This window comes from Scylla paramamosain, chromosome 26, assembly GCF_035594125.1.
Source record: "Scylla paramamosain isolate STU-SP2022 chromosome 26, ASM3559412v1, whole genome shotgun sequence".
In the NCBI taxonomy this organism is placed as follows: Eukaryota; Metazoa; Arthropoda; class Malacostraca; order Decapoda; family Portunidae; genus Scylla; species Scylla paramamosain.
Genome location: NC_087176.1, coordinates 5,366,293 through 5,382,500, shown reverse-complemented (window position 1 = coordinate 5,382,500; position 16,208 = coordinate 5,366,293). Strand labels below are relative to the sequence as shown.

Genomic DNA, 16,208 nt, shown 5'->3' with positions numbered 1-16,208 from the left:
TTTGGGTTCCTTTTTCCGGTCCAAATGTTTAATACTAGTAATTATTATTAGTTAATGCTTCCTATATCATTATCACCTATTTATGTCACTTTTATATTTTATTAATGTAAAAATGTAAAAATTCAGCATAAATGATTGAAAAAACACGTAAATTTGGGTTCCTTTTCCCGTCCAAATGTTTAATATTAATAATTATTATCAGTTGTTGCTTTTCAAATTATTATCATCTTCTTTATCATCAGGTTTTATATCATACAGTAATTGGTCTTAATGATTAGTTTTATTTTAAATATTCACTGTAATATTTTCAATGTTAATACGTTGTATCACCACAAGTAATTGCATTTAATGATTATTTTCTCTTGTCTTACTATTATAATTGTCTTTGTGTCATTAAGTAATCAGATCACCCAAGAATTATTACACAGTTGTTGCTTTCTTCTCATAATTTTAATCTTTTCCATGTAATCATTTTCCACAAGTTACAGTAATTACACTCAGTCATTGCTTTCCTGTATCATGATTTTCTCCTTCCTCCATAACACGACCAATATCATCCAGGAATTTCAGTCTTCCTTTGTATTTTTATGTAATTATTATCATTATCTTTTGCTGTCATTTTGCTATGTATCATTCATAACTTATAATCAAGCATTACTTTTAGATCTTCTTTCTTTTTCTTTCTTTCTTTTTTTTTTTATGTATATTTTAAGTACTTGTATTCTATCGCATTAAGATTTTTTATTACTATTTTTTTTCAAGAGTAGATAAAAGACATAAATTAATTGCATCCATCACTTTTTTTATTTTTTATTTTCTGCTCCTTTTTAACTTTATATTCTATCAAATACTTATCTTGTATCACATTAGGACTTTTTACTAGCATATTTTAACTTTTTTATCTCACGTCACATTACGAACAGATAAAAAAAAAGACGTCACTTCATTTTCTCCATCAGATTTTTTTTCTTTTTGTTTTACTTTCTGCCCAAACTTAAAAAAAATAAATAAATATTCCTTATCGAATCACATTAAAATTTTTTACTCGTACATCGAAAAGTTTTTATTTTATCACACATTAAGAACAGATTAAAAAAAAGCATCAATTCATTTCATCCATCACATTTTTTTTACTCTGCTCAATTTTTTAGTATCGTCCAACATAAAAAAAATAAAAAACTTTCTCGCATTAAAAAAAGAAAAAAAGGAAGATGTATTGCAGTAATCCATTCCCATCAAGCGCATTTTTACTCTCATTGGAATTAAAGAGACTGAAAATTTATAATAGTTTGGCATTTAACACTTTCTCTCCGTCATGTTGTTTTCTTGCTTTAATTAAGATATATTAACTTATTTTGACTCGTAATGTATTTGATATTCCTATTTTGACACGCGTAATTTTTTTTTGTTTTATTTTGCACACTTTTTTTTCCTTGGAATGAAAATGTAATAAGATGTAGTATATATTTATTTATTTATTTATTTTATTTTTTTTTCCATACATTCCTTGTTAGTCTTCCTGTTTATATTGTTCTTAATTTTATTTTCCACATTTTATTTCTCTCCTTGGAATGAAAATGCAATAGGTTTTAGTATTTTTTTATCTATACATTCCTTATCATTCTACTTACATTGTCTCATTCAGATATTAATACGTTATCTTACTGAAATATTATTATAACATTAAATTTTACCATAACATAAGCTCATTCAAACATCACTTCAGAATTACTCACCTGAATATTACTACAAATTTAACTCATTATTAAAATATTATTACATTACTCATTCAAATATTAGTACATCTCATCAAACTTTACTTATATATTGCAACATTACAGACTCAAACATTACCAAGATATAAACTTCAAGATTCAAACATTACCAAGATATAAACTCCTTCAAATATCATTACACTGAATATCATTGCAACATGTGGTCATCCAAATATCACAGTTCAAATATGACAGCATTACTCATTCACCTCATACAAATCTGAACCTGCCCAAATAATACTATGACATTCGCTGGCTCATTCAAAAATTACATTACTCATTCATCTCTTACAACAACGCCGAACTTACTCAGACATTGAAACTTTATCTCATTTAAATATCATAACATTTCGCATTCATTTCTAAATTTTGTAACATTATCGTATTCAGACGTAACTACAACATTCAATTCTTACAGCAACACTAAGCTTACGCACTGACACATTACCTCATTCAAATATTATAACAATAACTAAACTAAACTAACACATCTTAACACATTATCTCAGTCAGGCACCATTACCATCAATACCACCACCACCACTACTACTACTACTACTACTACTATACTACTACTACTACTACTACTACTACTACTACTACTACTACTACTACTACCATCACCCACCTCACTGAAACATTACATTCTCCAAACTCGTCCCTAGTCTCTCGTCATGCAAACATCCCTCGGGCCGTGAAACTACAGGATTAGCACTATAAGAGAAGAAAGAGGAAGAAGAATAAAAAGAAAAAAACGAAGGAGCGGAGACAGGAAAAGATATAAAAGAGAAACTTAATTCTTGGCGCTAGTGTTCTGGGCTGCTAGCGGTGAGGGGGGCACCGAGGGACACTTGCCGGTAAAGTTTCATCGTTTTAACGTAATCGTTCTTCCCCCCCGAGGCAGTGTTGCGATGCCGCCGCCCCTGTCACCCGCGTCAATTCAGTTCAGGGAAAATGGGAAGATTCTGGAGGTTTGTAAGGGCTGCTGTCAGTTGGGTGAAGAGGGAATGGGAGTCTCTAGGGGTCTCTAATGAATACATTCGATTTGGTTAAAGATGAATGGGAGTTGATTTGAGAGATAATATACGAGTAAGTTTCTGAGTGCTTTTAAGGGTTTTTAAGGGTCACGCAGCTGGCTTAAGGGTAATGGGGACTCCTAACAGCCTCCATCAGTTTAGTTAAGGGAAATGGTAGTTTCTGAGGATTTATAATGGGTTGTAAGATTTTTCAGGGTCACTAAGCTGGTGTAGTAATGGGAGTTTGTGACGGGGTGAGGGAAATTTTTAAGGGTTTTAAGGGTCATTCACTTGGTTTAAGGGGTAATGGAGGTTTCTAAGTTTCCATCAATTAGGATATGGGTGAATAGAATTTTTTAGGGATTTTTAATAAGTTGTAAGAGTTTTTAAGGGTTGGTTTATTTGGTAATGGAAGTTTTTAAGGGAATTTAAGGTTTTTTTTTAGGGATCAAGGGATTTTGAAGGTTTACTATCAATTGGATTAAGGTACAATTGGTTTTTAAGGGTTTAAGGGTTTAAGGGTATATAAATAAGAGTTTTAAGGTCTGATAACATGAAATAGCTGGGTTTAAGGGACGGTACAGGAAGATATGGTGTAGAATTAGTTGGATTTAAAAGGCAGCTCATAAATTATTGGGTTTAAAAGATGATGTGTTTAAATAGATGAGTTTAACCCTTTCACTGCTATCTATCACATATCTCAAATCACAAATCACTTTGAGACTTTTCTTTTTGTTTTCCAGCCTCGTCTAAATACTCTATCCTTTTTATCCCTTCTCTTTCTTGTAAACACCTGTAAAAAAATTTCGTAGCGCTATTAGAAATCTGATTGTTTGAGTATCAGTGACTGAGCTAGAGTAATAGAAAAAATATGTTGGATTAAAGAGCAGAAACAAGTGAATTTAACGTGTAGAGCTGTAGGAGGGTAAAAATCTGTACGTGGGTGGAATTGAGGTTGGAATCCCCTTGCGTGTTTAAAGAGGGATCGCTGGAGTGCCTTAAGGGAGAGAATACATTGTTGCGTTTAAAGTGAAAACTGCCTTCACACGTTTAAGGAGAAATACTTGATATATTTAGGAAGGAAAAAAAAATGTCTGGTGTGTTTATGAGAGGAAATAATTTGTTTTAGAGAGAAATCTTTTGAAGTTGGAATGTTCTTGCCGCCTTTAAGAGGAAAATTCTTCGCCTGTCTAATAGGGAAATGAATTATTGATGTGTTTAAGGCGAAAAATCCTGTGTGTGTTGTGTTTTAAAGGGAACGACTTACTCTGCTGTGCTTTTAAAGGGAAAAATGTTTGACTTGGGTTGAAATATATATAAAGATCAATCACCAGATAAAAAAAAAGGATACATATAAATAAACAAAGACAAATAAAAAATTGTATATAAATAAAGAATAAATAATCACAGTGCTATAATAAGATGAAATAAATAAAACTGATAAGCAAAAAGAGTCAATTTAAGTAATGCAGTCAGATAAAGAAAAAGGAAATAACAGGAAAAAGAGAGAAAAAAATATATACATGAATACATAATAGAAAAAAGAATCGCGATACTAAAAAAAAAAAATAAATAAAATAAAATCAAAAGATAAACAGAAAAGAGCTAAAACAGAAAAGCCAATAAAAAAAGAAAAAAATACGAAAAAGAAATGCATGTAAAAAAAAATCATCTAAAAACATCACGACAAAAAAAAATAAATAAATAAATAAATAAAATAAAAAAAAATAAATAAAAATAAAAAAATAAATAAATAAACTTAAAAGAAACTAAACAGACGACAACAGCTAAATATAAAAGCCAATAAACAAACACTTGATATACACTGAAAGGAGGGAAGGGAAGTTATTAAAACATTAAACAAGTCATTCTTTTATACAGACACACACACACACACACACACACACACACACACACACACACAGAGAGAGAGAGAGAGAGAGAGAGAGAGAGAGAGAGAGAGAGAGAGAGAGAGAGAGAGAGAGAGAGAGAGAGAGAGAGAGAGAGAGAGAGAGAGAGAGAGAGATGAAGAAAAAAACAAAGCATAGGAAATTAACTGGTGTGTGAGAGAAATAAACTGTCAACACACACACACACACACACACACACACACACACACACAGGTAAAGTGAAGAAAAATGCATCGTACGTTAGACAGACAATTAATTAAAGCTTGCCAGGTGAGGGAGACTTAAAATTTATGGCGTGTTAAATAACTTGCACAGTCTTGCCAAGGATTAGTGGAAGAAAACGAAGTGCGTGATAAATATTGAGTGATTCTTGTGTGTTGACTTTGATCTACGCTTCGAGGGAAAATGGGAAGCGTGTTTGAATAGAAAATGGAGAAAAATATAGCCGTTTTAGCATTGAAGAAAAATGGGAATTGTGTTTTGAATAGAAAATGGAGGAAAATATAGTTGTTTTAGCATTGAATGAAAAATGGGAAGCGTGTTTAAATAGAAAATGGAGGATGATTAATTTTTTTAGCATTGTAATGAGGAGAGAGAGAGAGAGAGAGAGAGAGAGAGAGAGAGAGAGAGAGAGAGAGAGAGAGAGAGAGAGAGAGAGAGAGAGAGAACTTCTATGAATCACAATTTTTTTACCTCTTAATATATTTTTTTCCTCTTTAAAATCTAACAAATTTTGTGGCTATATAATTTTTTTCCGTTCCTGTTTAGAAAGTAATTTTTGACATCAGAGTAATTTTGTGTCATTATTATTTTATTTTATTCACTTTTTTATTTATTTTTTTTTAATCAGACATTTTTTTTTTTACGTCATTATTTTATTTTATTTATTTATTTGTTTTATTTCCTCCTCCCCATCGCGCAGTAAATAAATCAGAGTGCACATCATTATTATTCCACCTCATTTCAAAATATGTCACGGCGCGGGGAGAGAGGGGGAAAAATTTTCAACACGTAGCTGCCAAATGAGCCAACAAATTCTGTCCCGTCTATCACAATTAGAACACTCGCTAGTTTCATACGAGTGCATTTATTTATTTGTTTATCTATTTGTTATTGTTATTATTATCGGTAATTCTTTTTTTTTTTTGCTGTTTTCATTATTATTATTTCCGATACATACTTTTTGTTGACACCAGGGCAGAGAGAGAGAGAGAGAGAGAGAGAGAGAGAGAGAGAGAGAGAGAGAGAGAGAGAGAGAGAGAGAGAGAGAGAGAGAGAGATTAGTGAAGCGATGCGCCTCACTCCATTCTGTTTCTCTCTTTAAAATTGCATGCAACACTCGAAAGCCTGGTGTTGACGAGAGAGAGAGAGAGAGAGAGAGAGAGAGAGAGAGAGAGAGAGAGAGAGAGAGAGAGAGAGAGAGAGAGAGAGAGAGAGAGAGAGAGAGAGAAAGTACAGCAAGGAAAGTACATGATAATTCGTGATAATAAGAATATATATACCAAAGGAAGATTTTTGGTAATGGAAAGCGAAGGGAGGAGAAGAAAAGGTGAAGGAAAAGTAAAGGAAAATAAAGAAACACAGGAAATGGGAAGAGAACGCAAGAAATGGGAAGAAAAGAAATTAAAAAAAGGAGTTGAAAGAAAAGAGAAGGAAAAAGACTCTAGAGGAAGAAAAGGAAGGGAATTAAATAGAAAGAAAAGAGGAAGGAAAAACAAGAGGTGAAATAAAGGAAAGGGGAAAGAAGGAAAGGAAGGAAAAGAAAAAGAAGAAAATACAAGGGAAATTAATAGAAAGGAAAGGATGACAACAGAAGGAAAGGAAGAGAAATTAAGGGAATTAGAAACAGGAGGAATAGAAAGGAGATAAATAAAAGAGAAGGGAAAAGAAGGGAGGAAAGAAGGAGAAGGAGAAGCAGAAGAAGGAAGGACAAGGGAAGTGAATAGAAAAGATAAGAATAGAAGAAAAGGAAAAGCAGTCAAGGGAAATAGAAACGAGAGGAAATGAAAGGAGGGAAATGGAAGGAAGGAGAAGAGAAGGAAGAGAAGGGAAGGGAAGGGGAAGAGAAGGGAATGGAAAGGGAGGGAAGGAAAGAAAAGAAGGTACTTATTACATTTTGACGTGGTTTGATATATTGTGAAAGAGAGAGAGAGAGAGAGAGAGAGAGAGAGAGAGAGAGAGAGAGAGAGAGAGAGAGAGAGAGAGAGAGAGAGAGAGAGAGAGAGAGAGAGAGAGAGAAACTTGTAATATACTTTTCCTATCTCGTATATCATGTTTAAGTTTCATCATCATCACTATCATCATCAGAAACATTATCCCTCCTTCTGCTCCTCCTCCTCCTCCTCTTCCTCCTCCTCCTCCTCCTCCTCCTCCTCCTCCTCGTAAAGAAGACACACCCATCATGCCTCGTTCTTCCCTCCTGCAGCCTCCCTTCGTCTCGGCGGGTGGCGGAGAGAGAGCCTCCTCCTCCTCCTCCTCCTCCTCCTCCTCCTCCTCCTCCACCATCATTACTGTCAGCCACTTTCATCCCCTTTCCTCTCCACTGTCTCCTCCTTCTCCATCTCCATCTTCATCATCTCCACCACCATCGCCTCCTCCTCCTCCACTGTCGCCATTGCTACTAACAACTACCTCCTCCACCTCCTCCTCCTCCTCCTCTTCTTCTTCCTCCTCCTCCTCCTCCTCCTCCTCATAGTTTGATCTGTATTGTATTTCATTTGTCTCTCTATCTTCCTCTTCGTTTGCTCCTCTCCGTTTTCTGTTTGCTATCTTTCTCTGTCTTTCCTCTCTCTCTCTCTTTCCCTTTGTTTATCTTATCGTATTGTCTTTCCTCTCCTTTTTTTATTTTCCTCTATATTTTCTCATTAATTTCTTCCTTCGTTTTATCTTTCGTGGTTTTGTTTTCTTTTATTTGTCACTTCCTATTCTGTTTCCCTTTGTCGTAATTTGATTCTCTCTCTCTCTCTCTCTCTCTCTCTCTCTCTCTCTCTCTCTCTCTCTCTCTCTCTCTCTCTCTCTCTCTCTCTCTCTCTCTCTCTCTTCTATTTCCTTTATTTCCAACTTCTCATCTTTTCTTCCTCGTCTTTATCATCCTTTGTTCCTTCTTTTATTCTCTTGATTTCATTTCTTTCCTCTCTCTATTTCTTTCTTCCTTTCCTTCTCCTCCTTTCTTATCCTTTATTCTTCTTTCTTTCTCTCCACACACACGGTTCATAAATTTTTCGTTTCGTCATATTTATTTTCCTTTCACCTTCCTTTCCGTCCTTCTTTGTGATATAAGTTTGTTTTCCTCCTCCTCCTCCTCCTCCTTCTCTTTCTCCTCTTCGTCCTCTTCCTCCTCCTCCTCCTCTTCCTCAGAGTTTGTATTTCTTCCTAAACCGTGAAAATATTAGATCACTTTTATATTTTTCCAGCTTTTTTTCCCCCTTCGTCTCTCTGTCTCTCTCTCTTCTCCTTTCTCCCTCCCTCTTTCCTTCCCCCTTCGTATTGTTCCTTAAACCTTTTGTTGGATCCTCTTTGGTCACGCCTTGATCCCTCTGGTTGTGGTTTTTGATCCCCTTTATGTGAAGCCTGAAGGTATTTTGGAGGATTAGATCATCTGTGATAACTTTGAATCCTTCCTCTCCGTTCTTGTCGTCGTCTTGCGGGTGGTGGTGGTGGTGGTGGTAGTGGGTGGTGGTGGTGGTGGTAAGGGGTCTCGAATTCTCTTTGCTCTTGTTCTGTTAAGGAGTTGGGTGATTTTTAAAGGGTTTTCAGGTGTTTAAAGGTGTTTAATTGAAGGTTTTAGCTTTTTTTTCTCTTTTTATGTGAAATTTTGAGTTTTTTTCTTTTTTTGGGTGGGAAGTCAATTATTTTGGGAGTTTTGGGGTTAACTTTCTTCTTTTTCTTTCTTTCTCTTTTACAGTTACTTTTTTTCTCTCTTTTTCTCATTTTTTAAAGAATTTTTTATGGTCAACTTTGCTTTTTCAAGGTAGTTTCTGTTTTTCATTTTTTCTCGTTAATTAGTTTGTCTCTCTCTCTCTCTCTCTCTCTCTCTCTCTCTCTCTCTCTCTCTCTCTCTCTCTCTCTCTCTCTCTCTCTCTCTCTCTCTCTCTCTCTCTCTAATTGGTCTATTGTCCTTTTTTACTCTTGATCCTTACATTTCTCTTTCCTTCCTTTCTTCTTTTCTTTCTTCTCCCGTCCTTTTTTTCTTTCTCGCTTTTCTCCTTTTCTTCATCTGTTCTTCGCCGTTTCTCGTTTATCTAAGTTTTCATATATTTTTTCTCTTTCATTCACTCTTCTTCTTCTTCTTCTTCTTCTTCTTCTTCTTCTTTTCTTTTCTTTCTTCTCGAGTTAATTCCTTCAATTTAATTTTCCTTCTACCTGTGATAACTATTTACTCACTCACTCACTCATTCACTCACTCACTCACTCACTCACTCACTCACGCACGCACGCACGCACGCACGCACGCACACACACCCACGCACACAAACACACAAACACACAAGCAGAACCGTTCATCCCTCTCCCAGCGCCCCTCTCACACGCCCACCCTTCACTCCCTCATCCCAGTCGCCCGCCCACATCCCCGCCCACTCTCTCGCGTGCCGCCCACCCGCCATGGCAGCTGAGAAGGGGTGTCGACCCATGACCATCACTCAAATTCGTGATTCCGACAGGGTCAACAAAGTATTTGGAGGTAAGTGACCAGCAAGTCCCCCTTCCCTGTTTTCCTCCCTGTTGTTTCTCCCTTTTAACAGAAGTGCTTCAGATGGTTTTCTCGCCCTCCCTTTTTCCCTTTTTCCCTTTTCCTTATCCGTTTTCCTTTTTTCCTTGTCCGTTTTTCCCTTTTCCTGGTCCGTTTTCCTTGTTCCTTTTTTTTCCTTGTTTGGTTTTCCTCCACCTCCCTTTTCCTTTTTTTCCTGGTTCGTTTTCTTTTTTTTTCGTTTTCTTTTTTCCGTTTTCTTCTTGGGTGTTTCTTTGTTTCTTGTTTCTGTTTTCATGTTTGTATTGTCCCTTTTTTTTCCTTTGTTTTCCCTTTTCTTGTTGCATTTATTTTGTTTTTCTGTTCCTTTTTTCCTTGTTTTTTTCTTCCTTTTTTTCTTGTTTTATTGTTTTCCTGTTCTCTTTTTCCTTGTTTCCATGTTTTCCTATTCAATTTCTCTTTGTTTCCTTTTTCTTGTCTTTGTTATTCTCTTTTTATTCTTTATCATGTATTTTTTCTGTTTTTCTTTTATATTTCTTGTTTTTATTTTACTTTTTTGGTTTGACTAATTTTTATTTTTATTTTTTTTGCCTTTTTTTTTGGTTTTCATTTTTGCATTTCGAATTTTCGTTTCTTTATTTTCTAATTGTCTGTTTCTGTGAATTTCGTTTTCTTCTTCCTCCTCCTCCTCCTCCTCCTCCTCCTTCTCCTCCTTCTCCTCCTCCTCCTCCTCCTCCTCCTAACCTATCTCCTATTTCTCACTTAACTCACCGCTGTCAACCCAATTTAAAATGAGTCCTCCTCCTTTTTTCCCTTTTTTTCTTTTTTTCCTTCTTTTTTCCCTTTGCGTCCTCTCCTCTTTGGCTTCCTCTCTCTCTCTCTCTCTCTCTCTCTCTCTCTCTCTCTCTCTCTCTCTCTCTCTCTCTCTCTCTCTCTCTCTCTCTCTCTCTCTCTCTCTCTCTCTCTCTTTTATTTATTCTTTCTCTCTCTCTCTCCGTCTGTCCGCTCATTCATTTCCGATGTTTTTCTTCTCTTTTGTGTTTTTATGTTCTTTCTTTACTTTATCTTTTTTTCTTTCGTATTTTCTTAATTTCTCGTTGTTCTTTTCTCTTTTCTTCTTCTGTCTATCCTTCCCTTCATCTTACAGAACTGAAGTCTCTCTTATTTCTTGTCTTTCTTCATTCCTTCATTAGTTTCTATCTCTTTCATTCTTCCTCCCTCTCTTTTACTTTATTTTCTTCGTTTCTCTCCTTTCATCTTTCTTTCCTTCTTTTTTCCTTGTTTCCTTTTAATTTACAAGTCTTTTCTTCTTTTATTTCTTCCTTACTTTTTCCTTCATTCTCTCTTATCTTCCCTCCTTTCTCCTTTTACCTTCTCTTCCCCCTCTCTCACTTCCTTTCATCCTCTCTTTCCTCCTTCCTACCCTCCTCCCCTCTCATCTTCCTCTTTCTCCTCTTTTCTCTTCCTCACTACCTTCTCTCCTATTCCTTTTTCATCTCATTTTATCATTCCCCATTCCTCCTCCTCTTCTCTCCTCTTCCCTCAAACCTCCCTCTTCCTTCCTTCCTTCCTACCTTTCCCGTCTTCCTCATCTTCTCCGTTCCTCTTCTTTCCCCCTCCCATCCTCCTCCCTCTTCCTTTCTTCCCCCTTCCTTTCTTCCTTTCCTCCTCCTCTACCTTCTCTCCCATACCACCACCACCACCACCACAACCACAGCCTACCAGTAATCCTCAACATCCCTCACCTCAACCCCTCCCCCAGAAGTCACCCCGGGAGGTCTCACGGTGCCCCCCTTCAGCGTCCCTCCCTCCCCGCCCCCTACCTCCCCGGGGACTCCGTGACCTTCTTTCCTTCCCCACAGGTTAAGGTGAAAATGGCGGAAAAGGCGAAGGTAGCAGTAGAAGGCGCCATGCAAAACAACCATCAGCCACGTAGACGCATGGTGTACCAAGGTAAGGCGTGGCAGGTGTGTTTCAGGTGTGTGCTGCAGGTGTATAAAGGTCAGAGAGGCGTTGGTGTTGGTGGTTTTGGGGATTAAAGGATTAGGAACGATATTTTGGTGTTTGTATTGGTGTTTTCAGGTGTGTAGGTGTGGAAAAAAGGTTTCTGTCTGTTTTCAGGTGTGTAGGTGTGGAGTTTTTATTATTTTTTTAGATCTGTAGGTGTTTAAGTGATATTTTTTTGGTGTGTAGGTTTGGAGTGGCGTTTGTTAGTGTTTTCAGGTGTGTAGGTGTGGAGAGAAGGTTTGTAAATGTTTGGCTTATGTGTTTTTTTGGTGTAGGTTTGGAAGGATAGTGTTTATTGGTGTTTTCAGGTGTGTAAGTGTGGGAATTGTGCATTTTAGGTGTGTCAAGGAGTTTCTGGTGAATTTAGAAGTGTAGGTGTGCTGATTAGGTGCATTCAGGTGTGTAGGTTTGGAGTTGAGGTAATTTCAGGTGTTTTCAGGTGTGGGAGCAAGACTAATTCAGTGGTTTTAGGTGTGGGGACAAGGTAAGCATATGTGTTTTTAGCAGGTGTGTTTTCAGGTGTGGAGTCGAGGTTGTTTAAGTGGTTTCAGGTGTGTGGCAAGGTATCAACAGGTGTTTTTAGGTGTGGAGACAAGATTATTACAGTTGTGGCAGGTGTAGATGCCATTACAGTTTTCAGGTGTGGAAAGAGGTAATTACAAATGTCTTCAGGTGTGGGACTAAGGCACAGATAACAAAGACGTAACGCAGTGGTGGAGATTATAATAGCAGTTTTGTGAAGGTGTGGAGAAAAATAATCCCATTTAATTAACATATATGGAGGCAAAACAACATATGTGTTTCAGGTGTGTAACTGAAGTAACGTGGCATAGATGTGAACAAAGCCTAATAAAATACATAAGCAGGTGTGTACATGCATAAACTCACCCTCTTCATAAGCAGGTGTGCAGAAGAGGCCATTAAAATCGATAACAGGTGTGTGGAATGTAAAGTAATACTGATTTACAGGTTTGGGAGAGACCCTTGTCGTATTTCCAGATGTGTAGCAGATGTGTAGCAGATGTGTAATATTGCGTTTGATGTGAAGAGCTTGAAATGATAAAAATGATGATAAGGGAGGGGAAAGGGAAGGGAAATATGAGGGAGAAGGAGAATAAAGGAGGATAAAAAGGAGAATGGAAAGGGTTAACGGATGAAGGAAATGGAGTAATGAAGATAAAGACAAGAGTAATTGGAAACATAAAGAAAGATATGGAGAGGGAAGTGATAAAAGGAGATAAAAGCGGAGTTAAAGGAAAAGATGAGAGAAATTGGGGAGAGAGAGAGAGAGAGAGAGAGAGAGAGAGAGAGAGAGAGAGAGAGAGAGAGAGAGAGAGAGAGAGAGAGAGAGAGAGAGAGAGAGTTAATGGTAAGGAAAGGAGACAGGGAGAATTGAAATAAATAGAGGAATGACAGGAAGGACAAAGAAAATAAGGAAATAAGTAAAGAATTGGTACTGAAAATGACAATCATGTAAACTTTTATACAAGAAATGTGAAAAATAATGAAAAAAAAGCTAGATTAGATGTCAAAATTAATATAGAAACTGAATTATTAGTTGGGAAGTTGCAGATTGAAAAATACAATAAAAAAAAACAGAATTTTGAGAGTTGATAAGATGAATCGCGGAAAATATTTGAAGGAAAACTATATTGAATGTCAGATTTGATATGAAAAGTGGATGAATATAAGTTTGATTTTAAGACACGATGAAAGAAAATGGCCATGACTTGGAAAATCATAAGACGAACTGCAGAAATATAAAAAAAAGTAAAAAAAAAAACTTAACCGGATATCAAGATTAATCTAGTGAAATGATCAATATTAGATGAAATTAACAAAGATAGAAAGAAATAAAGGATAGGAAAGTAAAGGAAAGAATTATTAAGGAAGCCATGGACGAAAAAGAAAAATAGTAAAAGACAAATAAAACAATAAATATGAAAAGATCGTAAACTGAGGAATGCAATTTTGAAAACACGCAATGATAGAAAGGAAGAAAGAAAAGTGAGGAAAAAATCATTATCAGAAAGAAAGTGAGAGAGGAGAAAGGAGAGGAAAAAGGAAAATAAAGAGGGAAAAGAATGCGAGAGAACTTCAGACAATGCAAGGAGTGAAAGGGAAGCAAAGAAAGGCGATTAATATATCCAGCAACGAAGAGGCGAAGGAGAAAACGGGCGATAAAATTTGGAATATGACAAAAAAAAAAAGAAAGCGAAATTAAAGCAAAAAATACCAGTAAAATTCACAAGATGCACTGCCCAACGCTACGGTTTTCAAAGATGCATCACCTACACTACAGCAAACCATAATTCATACAAAAATAAACAAAATGGAGCAGTATAACAAATTAAAACAGAGTAATATATAAAAAATAATAGTTTACGGTTAATTTTCATCCATAAACTTCCAAAACAATATGCAAATAAGTTATACATTTCAATTCACTGCAAAATTTTCAAAAAGTACACCGGACAACTCGAGCAGTGATTGGCTGACCGGGTACGTCTCGCGGCCTCCCATTGGCTGATGAAGTACAGGAGGGGCAAGAAGGCGGACGACAAAGATGGCGGCTTGCTTATCTTGCTTATTTATCTTTTTTAGTGGAATTTTCAAGCAGTGCGGCGTGAAAAGTGGAGTGCGCCGCAAGGGAAAAAAAGATGAGGAGCGGCAGGCGTGGCGGGGGTGAGTGTTTGTGGCGGAGCGAGGATTTGAACTGAGTAAATAAAGGTGACTGTAGTGGTGGCGGCGGTGGTGGTGGCGGTGGTGGTGGTGAGAGAGAGAGAGAGAGAGTGGTGGTTGGAGAGGGGGAGATAAGGGGGTTGGGGGGTGTTAATGGCGGCCCTGGGAAGTTGAATTAGCAAGTAAATATGAGAGAAGCAAATTTTTTAAAGCATAATTCTCCCTCTTATCTCCTGTATTCTTTACTCTCTCTCTCTCTCTCTCTCTCTCTCTCTCTCTCTCTCTCTCTCTCTCTCTCTCTCTCTCTCTCTCTCTCTCTCTCTCTCTCTTTCCTGTTTGTCTCTCTTCCTTCCATCTCCCTATTCTTCTTTTGCTTTTTCTTCTTGTTCTCTCTCCTCCCCCTTTTCCTCCTCCTCCTCCTCCTCCTCCTCCTCCTCCTCCTCCTCCTCCTCCTCCTCCTCCTCCTCCTCCTCCTCCTCCTCCTCCTCCTCTTCCTCCTCCTCCTCCAAATCTCTCGGGACCTCATTTGCTTCGTGTTAGCTTTTGCCTTCACCTTTCTCTCCATCCCTCCAGTCTCCTCCTCCTCCTCCTCCTCCTCCTCCTCCTCCTCCTCCTCCTCCTCCTCCTCCTCCTCCTCCTCCTCCTCCTCCTCCTCCTCTCCACTTCTCAATACCTCCACATTCCAGGGTATTTTTTCAACTCTCTTTTTTCCTCCACCTTTCCTTTCTCTCTCTCTCTCTCTCTCTCTCTCTCTCTCTCTCTCTCTCTCTCTCTCTCTCTCTCTCTCTCTCTCTCTCTCTCTCTCTCACCTTTATCCGAGCGAAATATCAAAGATAAACGTGAGGAGAGAGAGAGAGAGAGAGAGAGAGAGAGAGAGAGAGAGAGAGAGAGAGAGAGAGAGAGAGAGAGAGAGAGAGAGAGAGAGTGTTAATATTGACATTATTTCTGACTATTTGGTTACCCTTCTCTTCTTCCTCCTCCCCCTCCTCCTCCTCCTCCTCCTCCTCCTCCTCCTCCTCCTCTTCCTCCTCCTCCTCCTCTTTCATTTTTTTCTTCTTTCTTCTGTTCATTCTTTATCTTTCATTCCTTATTTATTTCTCTCCTCCTCCTCCTCCTCCTCCTCCTACTCCTACTCCTCCTCCTCCTCCTCCTCCTCCTACTCCTACTCCTCCTCCTCCTCCTCCTCCTCCTCCTCCTCCTCTAAAGAAAACGAGCGTCAATTATTTGGCTTGTAATGTTCTCCGTTTTCTTTCACACGTCAAGTTTTCTTTAAATATTTCGATAACAGAAAATGGGACGTTATGAGGTCTCTCTCTCTCTCTCTCTCTCTCTCTCTCTCTCTCTCTCTCTCTCTCTCTCTCTCTCTCTCTCTCTCTCTCTTTAACCGTGATTTTTCTTTCGATAATCGTTCCCCAGTTTCTGTACTTTTTTTTTTCCTTTTTTTATGAGAGAGAGAGAGAGAGAGAGAGAGAGAGAGAGAGAGAGAGAGAGAGAGAGAGAGAGAGAGAGAGAGAGAGGAGTATTAAAATGCCGTCGGTGGGTAAGAACGATGCGAGGGAGGGAGGGAGGGAGGGAGGGAAGAAAGGAAAGAGGGAGAGAGGAGGGAAGAAAGGGAGGGAGGGAGGGAGGGAGAGAGGGAGAGAAAGAGAGAAGGAGGAAGTAGAAAATATTATGAGGTTATCAGAGCTGTAATGAAGGTAGGGAGGGAAAGAAGGAGGGAAGGAGGGAGGGAGGGAGGGAAAAAAGAGTTGGAGGGAGGGAGGGAGGGAGAGAGGGGGAGGGAGGGAGGGGAGGGAGGGAACGCTAATGATAAAATAAATTGATGAAAAAAGTATTCTTAGAGAGAGAGAGAGAGAGAGAGAGAGAGAGAGAGAGAGAGAGAGAGAGAGAGAGAGAGAGAGTGTTCGACTCTTGACCAGCAGGGGCACAGGAAACGCAGGTAACAGTGCAGGTGTTTATTCACAGAAGGTGTGAACAGAAGGCTGGAGGTAGGTGATCTCCCGGCGCCAGGCCGCGCACTTCAACTTAACACTTATGACTGAAGCCTAGCTCGTTCACTCATACACGTCTCGCTCATTCACTCGTTCACACAACTAGCTAACAACCACACACCTCCCCCGAGACATAAGGA

General features: G+C 38.1%; 1 long non-coding RNA gene across 1 annotated transcript in view; it reads left to right on the top strand.

Moving 5' to 3' along the window:
- The window catches only part of LOC135113631 (uncharacterized), a 75,801-nt gene extending 64,458 nt beyond the window's left edge, over nucleotides 1-11,343 (top strand). The window contains exons 3-4 of the long non-coding RNA XR_010274916.1: nucleotides 9,256-9,382; nucleotides 11,251-11,343. This is a non-coding gene — a long non-coding RNA (uncharacterized LOC135113631). The remainder of the gene's footprint in view (nucleotides 1-9,255; nucleotides 9,383-11,250) is intronic.
- The last annotated feature ends 4,865 nt before the right edge of the window (nucleotides 11,344-16,208 follow it).